This window comes from Bidens hawaiensis, unplaced genomic scaffold, assembly GCF_021521415.1.
Source record: "Bidens hawaiensis isolate Kalapana, Puna unplaced genomic scaffold, B.hawaiensis_p1.1 tig00024830_1, whole genome shotgun sequence".
NCBI classification, from domain to species: domain Eukaryota; kingdom Viridiplantae; phylum Streptophyta; class Magnoliopsida; order Asterales; family Asteraceae; genus Bidens; species Bidens hawaiensis.
Genome location: NW_027505047.1, coordinates 250,922 through 262,443, shown reverse-complemented (window position 1 = coordinate 262,443; position 11,522 = coordinate 250,922).

Here is an 11,522-nt window from a genome sequence, read left to right as displayed (position 1 = left end):
TTGATTTCGGTCCAAAACTGCGTTTTCGGTCCACACAGGAGAATAATAGTCAAAGATAGTAGTTTTCGGTTAAAGGAACACGTTTTCTGTCCAGTCCCACCGAGAACTCTTGGTTTAACCAAGGGTTTTCAGCCAACATATCAGGGAAGAAACCCTGGAATTTATCTCGTAAAACGTGTCATCTTCAACAGTGCCGAGAACTCCATGGACAGAGAACCTGCAACAGGCTCTTAAGATCACAACAATGGTCTCAAACAAATCAAACAATTAACAAGATACTTGTTCATCATCTGAATCAATGAACAAGGATCCAGACAACCATTGACGTTTTATCTCAAACACTCCTACTAAGGTTTTTCACAATAGTATCATGCCACGACATCCATGGATACTTTACCTGTAATCGAACACAAAGATGCTAAAACAGAATTAGACTTGGTTAGGATGAATGAAGTTTTCGGCCAGAGAGAAAATATGAAGACGAATTGAGAGTATTTACAATGAAGCAGATCCAAAGCTTTATATATCTCAAACCTAGTGGGCCGAGAACCCAAATAGGCCCAGCCAGAGGAGCCCAACTCAAAGAAAGAACCCAAAATCAGTTTATTAAGTAGCCAGAAAACACACACAAAGCCCAAAGATTTTAACCAAATCAAAATTAGCCCATTTTGAACATTTTATTCGACGAGAGTAGTTTCGAGATGAAAAAAAAATTAAGCAAAATAATAAAATTATAAATAAACATAAACAACAATAACACGAAAAACAAGTCTTCTTGTAATTTTAATAAATTTTGGGATCAAATTTTAGTTTTTGATAAAATCGTTGCCTTTAAAAAAAAGACCCGAACATGGAATCTTATTGCTTAAGGTGATGTCACAAATATTCATGTTCAGCGTTATTATGACATAAAAAGATAGGTTGATAGCAGGTATAAGGACTTAGCATGATTTTCATTGCGTCAGTGATATGGATTAGGTTCAGTTAGGCATAAATCTTAGATGGACATCACATATGGACCTGTGATGCCTCCTATCTCTTCTTAAAGCGTATTTGGCTTTCCCCATATCACCCCAATTTGACTCCAACCCCCTAGTGCTTGATCGAAAAATTTATAGAAAGCAATAAAAATTTTGAGCTTTAAGGTTGAGCGTTGGACTTAAATGCCTTTCATCCAGAGTGTTTAGGACTTATTTGAATGCCCCACCCTTGTAGTTCTAGTTTGACCTTTTAAGCTTTTGAAAAACCAAGATTGTAACAACACAAATTATATACATACTCAACAATTTTTTTTTCTTTTAATAATAAGCATAATAGCACAATATTTTTGGTGATCAAGACACTAACGGGCTCGTGTATGACTGGTTAATTGCTTTTCTGCCTATCCTTCGGAGAGATGTATATGGAGACATGCACATTTCTTCAAAATGACTCTCCACAATAAGTTTAGCATATTTAGTTTATATCACTTCAACTTAACTTCACCCGTTAGGCACACACAACAATTTTTCTATCGTTTTCCAAAGGTTGGATCAATTTTCATTTGAAAAATGTTTTGAAGCTTCAGAAAGCTGTTAACTGAATAATCATATCATTTCCCAGAAGACAGTTTAAAATTCAGTCACCCCGGTCACTCTTAGTTTTCAAGTAAATGGCTATCCCGTATGTCCACATGTGGTTAACGGGACCAAACACATATGAGAATACATGTCCCTTCAACTTAGAGTTACCGACATAATTTTAAGTGAAAGAATTCAAAACACAAAAACACATCACAATCGTCCTGGATGCTTTCAGTCTTTAGGTAAATGGCTATCATGTGAATCTACAAGTAGATGACCGGACCAAACTTATACAAGTATATGTCCCTCAAACTTGAGCAACCGACATTAAGCAAAATTGAATAATAAAGAAGAACGTTTTGATTTATATGAGATAAGAAAACTCACACACACTATTTTGACTTTTTATTATTTTAATAAAATAAGAACAACACACACACACACACACCCACTCTTTTTGACTTTTTGATTTTTCTCCCCCTAAATATGTGCAAATTTAGAAAATATGTACAAATTTATACTCAAAAAGACTTAATCCTTGAAACGTAGCATTTTAAGAAAACTCACAAGCACATTAAATCTAGTTGTTCCGACCGGTTTTGTAAATAAGTCCGCCACATTATTATCAGTGTGAACATGCTCAAGATGAATCAATTTTCGGTCGTAACAGTCGCGAATAAAATGTATTTTAATATCAATGTGCTTGGTTTTTGAGTGTTGAACCGGATTTTAATGATTGCCATAGCAACATCCTTATCACAAAAAATAGGAGTGTCAAGAAATTCCAAACCGTAATCAAGCAATTGATGTTGCATCCAGATAACATGTGAGCAGCAAGCTGACGCAGCAACATATTCAACCTTGGTAGTTGATGTAGATACCGTTTTTTGCTTCTTGCATTGCCATGAGATGAGACGATCGCCCAAAAACTGGCTTCCGGCGGATGTGGATTTCCTTTCAATGTCATCTCCACCATAATTGCTATCAGCAAAGGCATAAAGATCCAAATTTGAGTTTTGGGGATACCAAAGACCTAACTTCGGCCGTCCCTTCAGATATCTAAAAATACGTTTAACAACAATTAAATGAGAAAGTTTAGGATTAGCCTGGAAACGAGCACATTAACAGACTGCGAACATGATGTCAGGACGACTGGCGGTGAGATACATCAGGGACCCGATCATCTATCGATAGTATGTTTGATCTACGGGACTCCCTTCAGGATCAGACGACAAGAGAGGCCTTTCCGCCATAGGAGTGGTAGCACTCTTGGAATCTTGAAATTCAAATTTGGCCAGCATGTCTTCAACATACTTTCCTTGATGCAGCAAAATTCTTGTCGAGCTCTAACGAACCTGCAACCCTAGAAACGTTGTCATTTCTCCCAACGAGCTCATTTCGAACCTCTTTTTCATTACATCTTCAAATTCAGAACACAAATCAGCGTTGGTAGACCCAAAAATAATGTCATCCACATAGATCTGAACCAGAATCAAATCTCTCCAGATGGTTCTAAGGAATAGAGTTTGATCAATGGTTCCCCTTTTATAGCCATGACCCAGAAGATGTGCCGTAAATGTAGCATATCACGTCGAGGAGCTTGATGAAGCCCATACAACGCTTTATCTAACTTGTAGACATGAGTGAGATTCTTAGAGTCTACAAACCCCGGTGGCTGATCCACATAAATCTCTTATTTAACTTCGCCATACAGAAACGCGGTCTTAACATCCATCTGATACACCGTGAAACCCTTGAATGACGCATAAACCAGAAAAATCCAGATGGCCTCAAGTCTTGCTACGAGAGCATAGACTTCGGCGTAATCTAGACCTTCAACCTGACGAAAACCACGAACGACTAACCGTGCCTTGTTTCTAACAATAACCCCGTGTCATCTTGCTTGTTTCGGAAAACCCATCTCGTATCTAGTGCTTTCTTCCCCTCTGGCAACTCAACCAATCTCCAAACTTTCATTTTATCAAACTGATTTAACTCTTCATGCATAGCATCCACCCAGCTCGGTTCTTGAAGAGCCATTTCTACAGATTTTGGCTCAATATGAGAGATAAAACAAGAAAATAAGCAACTGTTTATGTGTCCTGTATGACTTCTGGTGGACACGCCTGTTTCAAGAGAACCTATGATATTCTCAATTGGATGATTTCGTTGGGTTCTCGATGGAATTGGTTGTTCGGGAACAGCTCCGGTAGGAGGTAAGTTTGATATATTCTCATCAACTTCAGTGAGAGGATTCTTCCATCCAAAGGCTGCCGTACTATGTGAGTACGAAGTGCTGGCAACATATTCATTCGGAATGACATCGGGAAACAGAGTGCTCCCAAAAATTTGACGAATATGGCTCTCCCCCCTCAACTGTTGGAGCATTTACTAAGGAAGTTGGGGACACAGTTTCAGTAACTTCTTCTGGTTGATTGACGGAGACGGGCAGAGTGACATCAAGTGGTTCTGTGAGACCATCATCCAGATTGGAGATATGTGAGATACTGCATGTGGGTCTTCTTTCTCAGCATCTACGGTAGCACCACCTGAAGTTTCTGTGTTGATAACCGGAAGTACATTAAACGGTTTAAAGAGTTCATTGTAATCGAAAAGCCAGTCATGACCAACACGGGCATCAGTCTCGTTTTCTTCCAACCAACGAACATCATATGATTTCAAAGTTTGCTTGGTTGACTTTTTGTTGACTATATAGGCGGTGTGACTAGCATGACCAACAAAATAATAATCATCAGCTTTGGCCCCGAATTTTGGAGTTGACTAGAGACTTAGTAAAGTAAACGGCCATCCAAACGCTCTGAAATGTGCAACTGTGGGCTTATGACCATAGACAATCTCATATGGAGTTTTCATTTGACACTTGTTGATTATCACCCGATTCTGAACATAGCATGTCGTATTAATAGCTTCCGCCCAGAAGAATAATGGTAGTTTAGAATCATACAACATGGTCCTTGCTGCCTCGATAAGAGTCTTGTTTCTCCTTTCAGCCACACCATTCTGTTGCGGTGTGTGAGCTGAACTGTACTGACGAAGTACCCCCTTTTCTGAACAAAAATAATTCAGTGAAGCATTCTTGAATTCCGTACCATTTTCACAAAGAATTCCCATCAGCTTTAGATTCAGCTGATTCTCCATAAGCACCACAAACCTCTTGATCAATTCTGCAGTTTCACTCTTATTTGACAAGAAAAACACCCAGGTAAAACGTGAGTAGTCATCAGTAATAACAAGACAATAAGAGCTGCGAGAAAGACTCAAAACATGAACCAGACCAAAAAGATCTATATGCAAAAATTGAAAAACCGATGAAATGGTATTTTCAATTTTGTATTATGAGTTTTCGATGATGTTTACCCAAGGCACAAGCCACACATTTTTCAATAGTAACAAAATCTTTAACGGGTAAACCACGCACTAAATCATTTTTAGCAAGACGGTTAAAGTTTTTCATATTTGCATGACCAAGACGACGATGCCAAAGCATGGCATTATGTTCTGACACTTTTGAAAACATACAGGTTATCTCATCAGGAACATTTTTGTTCATGTCGATCACATAAGCATGATATTTCTTTGTGATCGAACAAGAATCCAATCTTCTGGTATAATGATACCAGGTTTCAAAATTAAACACTCTTTCTTAGTAAAATGAGTTGAAAAATCATTATCACAGATTTGTGACACGCTCAACAAAGTGTGCTTTAGTTCTGGAACAAAATTAAAATTTTCGAATTTTAAAACACCGTTACTTACAGTACCCTTCTGAGTAATCTTCCCCTTTTCTACTCCCGCAAAGGACACATACCACCATTAAATATTTGAATGTCGTGTAGTTGGGAAATGTCTCCTGTCATATGCCTGGAATAACCACTATCAACATACCAAGGTCTGATGATATTCCTCCATAGCTGTTCCTGCGCGATGTGCGAGATCAGTTAGACTTTGATACCCAGTCCATAGTTACATTGGGTAACCCTGACTCATTTACGGTTGTCACAGGTTGCCATGACATATCATTTCGATCATCTAATATCGAATTTGTTGCCTTTTTCACCGGAGACTTAGGCAACCATTCGTGTCTACCACTGCAAGATTTGGCGTTATTTGTACGAATGGATGACTTGATCTCTGGCACTTTGGTGGGAGAAACAGATGATTTTTTTCACCACTTGTTTCGGTTTAGAACTCGTGTTTGATTTCGAAACTGAAGCACTGTTTCTACTGCCTCTACGAAACATGCTAGGTTTGGTCTGATGAGGACTAAACCTACCAGATTTTTTTCTGTTCCAATCATCGTTAGAGGGATTAGCCTGATTATACCTGAAATTTCGTCTATAGGTATTACAAGGCATATTCCTCTGATAGAATCCATCGTAAGGAACATATGGACAATGTGGGAAATCTCTAGCAATAAGACCGGGAGTGCCACAGTTAAAACAAGTTTGTCGTTTTATAAAGAATTTATTTTGGTCATCTCCCTGTTTGGATCGATTGTGTGGACCAATTTGCTTTACCTGACATTTACCATTTGACATGTAGTTTGACTTTCCACCTTGTTTGTCATTAGAGCATCCCTCTTTGACAAACTTAGGCAGTGAGTATTTATTAGATTTTTCTGATCTCTTAGACTTATTAAAAACCAAATTATCAGAATTCAAAGTCTTAAGAGAATCAACCACACAAGTATCTTTGCTCTTAGAAACAGAGCCCACACAAACAGTCGGAATAACAGAGTTCAAAACAGCTAAATTTAGAGGAACATCAGAATTAATATCTTTATTATTTGAAACACACAAGTCATCATCCTCATCAGTCCAATCCTCAATTATTACTTTATCTGCACATGAGGAAAACACATTAGAATCATTCACTTCAGAAGTAGACGTGGCAGCCTTTACTGAGTCGACATTTTCATTTTTAACAGGCTTACCATACTTCATGTCTTTTACCTTTTCCTCCTGCTCTTTGATAAGAGGAAGACTGGTATAGTAATTATTATATGGTGGGGGTACTTGAATATATCCCACACCTTAACCTTCATTCTCTTTCCATCATAACTGATTTTCAATCATGGAATTAACTACCTTACTGGAGCCATCAAACTTTCTAAAATCAAGTTCAACCCTTTCAAATTTTTCACTTAGATTTGAGACTTCTAACTTAAATGCTTCCATTTCAGCAGTTAGTTCAACAATTTTCTGTTTAGCATCAAGATGGTGACAACATTTCAAACTGAAATCAGATTTTAGCTTGGAAAAATCCTTTTATAGTACCTCGGTTTTATCAAGGTAAGCTTTCTCGTTTTTCTTGAGTTTATGGTTTTCAGATTTTTACCGTTTTCATATCTCTAAGCAATTTATCATTGTGAAGCTTATACAAATTTATCTTATCAATGCAATCTTGAGAACATGATAGGGAACTTACCTCAGATTAGCTGGGAGAAGTGAATGCCATGAATGCGAATTGAAGTTCCTTAACTCGTGCCTCGGCAGCATTTTCTTCTTCAGTGTCTTCAACATAAGCATAATTAGCAGTCTGGTTGCTAATGTTGAGAGCAGCCATCTGATTAACCCAAGAAAATTGTTGAGCAACAAAACCCCTTTCACCATTTCCGGAGCTACCCCCAACTTATCCTCTAGCTTTTCCCACTAGAACCAATGACCTTTCTATATTTCCTTCCTTTGCTGGGTTGGTACATTCACAAGCAAAGTGACCCGGCTAGTGACAATTGTAACACCTCAGAGTGTCTTTGTTAAAGCCCACATTCTGATTATTTGGCATATTCCAATTATTCCTTCCCATTCTCTTAGTAAATTTCTTGGCCCGAAATACTGTCATGGCGATTTGCCAAGAGATATCCATTTCTTCTACATCATCTGGATGAATTTGATCAAGTTCAACAGCAACTACAGGTTTAACCAAATCTCCAGCAAGGAATGCATTGTAGCAGTTCATGAATCCCGCCATTAGAGCAATGTTCTCTTGAGTTTCCTTAAGAATAGCGGGATTCTGACTGGAGTTCTGACCAGGAGCAACACCAGATGATTGGGGTTTAACATTAGCCACAGGAGATTGAGCAGAATTGAAAAATATTGGAGCCGGTTGCTGTATGGTTGAGGATGATGGACTCTAAGTGGATCTAGACATTTGGAAGTTGCTTTGAGGTGGAAGTTGTTGTTGTCCCTGAGTATTCTTGAACATCGAGAAGTTGTATTGAGAGATGAGTGCATTATTGGTAGCAACACTGTAACCGGCTACACTGTAAGAGTTTGCATGGTTTATAGCACATTGTTTGTCATCCATGTCACATGCCTTAATGATAGCCATCATCTCTAATATTGAAAACCTGTTGAGATCTTTTGTCTTTTTGATAACTGCAACATTCATAACCCAACTTTTAGGTATTGAATTCACCAATTTATTGTTTATTTCAGCAGTTGCTAGATAGATGCTTGCAAATCTCATCTCTGTCACAAGGGCAATGAACTTCTGAAGCTGAGTCTCTAACGATTCTCCCAGAACATGATTGAACATATTAAATTTTTGTCGCAACAGATCTTGACGACTTCTCTTCATGTCTTCATTTTCTAAATACACCTCAATCAATGCTTCCCACAGCGCCTTAGCAAATTGCAATTCTCTAAAACCCAGTGCAATCTTAGGTGAGAGTGCCATAGTCAGAGTTGAAAATGCCTTTTCATCCTCTTCTACTTTATCAAAATCATCATCGTCATACATTGCGACAGGCTTCACAACAATTTCGGTAGAGTTCTCATGCTAGTAAGTGATGACTTGAGGACCCCTAACTATGTTTCTCCAAATTTTGGCATCTTTCATTTTGACATATTTCTCGAAACGAAATTTCCACTCGCTAAACCCCTCATGAGACAGCAGACGGGGTACATTATGGAATCCAGTTCTTGGTGAACTAAAGCACTTGAGGATCCATTACTGTTGGTTAATTGATCCATTTTAATTAATCAGTCCACAAAAGTTATGAGTCCAAGAGTCTAAGAGTCCAGTAAACAAAGCCCAATGATGAAGGATCAGGCCCAATGAGAACAAAAGGCGTTGACCGAGAACAGAGAAAGTTGACCGAGAACAAAGAACTTTGACTGAGAACCCACAATTTTGACTGAGAACGCTTAAAATTGACCGAGAACTCTTATTCTTGACTGAGAACACTAGTCTTAAGTCGAAAACGATCAATCTTGGTAGAAAACCCCTTGTATCTTGGCCGAAAACGATCAAATCTTTCCAAAAGCTAACTCAGGACACTCGAGAACTCGTTTGACCAGAATATTATGAGCAACAACTAAATCCCTAGAATGATGAGATTTAAATTGTTTCCAAAAGTATCAGATCTTCAGCCATAAATAATACTCCTTCTCCGATCAATACTTCGCTTTAAAACCAATCTAAAAACACCAAAAACACCAAAATCTTGAATCGTTGATATCACAATAACGAGTCTGAATAGGTCTAAGGCTCCGATACCAATTGTAAATCCCGTAGATGGATCTTTCAATATAATATCAACACTCCTCAACGATATTGCGGAATATATCGTAAGGTGATTCAAGATGAACACGTAAATACATAAAGAACACAAGAAGATGCTTCAAAACATACGTTGTATTAACGTCGGTGCTTAAGCACTTGATTACACAAAACTCGTTCAACACACTAACAATGAACGGCCAACCTAACCCTATACACATATTCTATATATAGGGACACCAATAAATCCCAACACATAGCCCAAGCCCACTAAGATCACAATGTGATCTCGGCTTACATACACAAACACATAAACACGACCTACTATGATAAACTAAGCACATACCATAAATATAGACCAAACAGCTTGTTTTTAAGCAGCTGAACAGTGGATCTCTCCTCGAACAGGAAGAAGATAATACATCGGTAAAAGATATGTTGGGTGGTGATGGGGTTAGCGTTTGCAGGGTTAGGGGAAGAATATGAAGTTGGAGCGGTGGACCCATCAGTTTTACAATATTATTCTAGGTCGCTTAAAAAATGTATCAACATCACCACTGACAACGTTAGTCATTTGTTAATGAGAGAGTGACAAATATAAATAAGAGGAAAGTTTGAAGTGACGTGTAACCATCCTCGTTGACTACTAAAACAATTAATAAACCTACCATGATTAAAACAAGATAAATTATATATAAGATAAAATATATGGTTTGGTACCATGAGTTTCTTTTCTTTTTCTTTTTTGAATATGTTTTCATTTTTTTGATTTGTATATTTATTTTCTTTTTTAATATTTTTAAATTTCTTATTTGTTTTTATTTTTTATACGTTATAGCTTTGGGTTTAGATATGCTATCGTAACAAACCTAATTGATAATGCACGACTGGGTGTTGATGAATGTATTATTATTATTATTATTGGCTTTTTTATGATACTGTCATGTAGAGCCGACCCTAAGGCAGTGCGAGCCAGATACTGGCCGAGACCTTTAATTTTTGGAGGCAAATTATATATATAGTATAGACAGAGGTGGGTTATTTTACAATAGGTACGAGAGTTTTTAAGGTGTTGATTTCAAATAAAAAATACCACACGGTGGCATAGATGTAAATAACATAAATCAAGTTTCGCGATCTAACTCATCGATTACAATAAATCTGTAAAAAAACATATATCAGATATCAAAATGGCAGTGCGTAAAATGCTTCATAACTAACCCGAAAATGTTTGTTGCCCGTAAATAAAACATTAAAGACAAGTCAGTCAAGAATTTTACAATTAAACAACCAATTGCAATTCGTTATTCGATTCTTCACCTTTAATCTTGCTTATTTGAGCCTCCAATTTTACTCGTTTCAATCAATAGTGGAAGTAAGTGTCGACCAATTCTCAAAATTGAGCATGAAAAATGCCCAGAGCAAATTTATGACCAAAACGAATTACACATTGTACATTTAAACGCTCAAGAACAAAAATCTAAAACACTCATAACAAAACTTTAAACACTCGGAACAAAATTTAAGCACTCTAAACAAAAACTTTAAACATTCAGAATTGAACTTTAAACACGTGAACACTTAGAACAAACACTTTAAAAGCTTGAAGAGGTATGTACCCGCCTCAACACCGAGCAAGGCGGGTCAACCCACAAGATACAGACAAATGACTTGAAATCAAGACATTATGAAGGCACAAAGCCAAAACCTATGCGCATGGCGCATATCACAAACGCTCAGGCATCATATGCCCAGGCACCACAGATGCTCACGCATCACATATGCTCACGCATATCACATATGCGCGTGGCGCATCCGCGCGTGGCGCATATCACAAACGCTCAGGCATCATATACCCAGGCACCACAGATGCTCACGCATCACATATGCTCACGCATATCACATATGCGCGTGGCGCATCCGCGCGTGGCGCATATCACATGCTCGTGCATATCACATCTGCGCATGAAACATCTGCGCGTGAGAATAAAGAGAAGACCTCGCGCATCCTCAGGATAGACGCGCATCACACATGCACATAATCAACCTCATCCTTATCCAAATCAGGATTAGGGCAACCTTGATTGTGCACGTCAGACAACCTTCCAGAAGGTATCTTTTTAAGGAATAAGAATATGCTGATGTTGACAGCTGCCGAATGAAAGGTGGACAACTCAGCATAACACATGTGCTACCACGTGATTACAACCAATGAGAAAGCACCAGGTGTCCCGGAGGACACGTGGCGCAGAGCAATTGGAGGAGGCCAACAAGGCTGAGCCCAATAAGTGGAAACCCTAGCACTATAAATACATCATAACTTACACAGTTACACGGACACATTCATTCACATTCAAGCATATTCAATTACATTCACTCACAGACAGTTACAGTCAGTAACACTCTCAATCACAGAAATCTACAGAGTATTCTGCT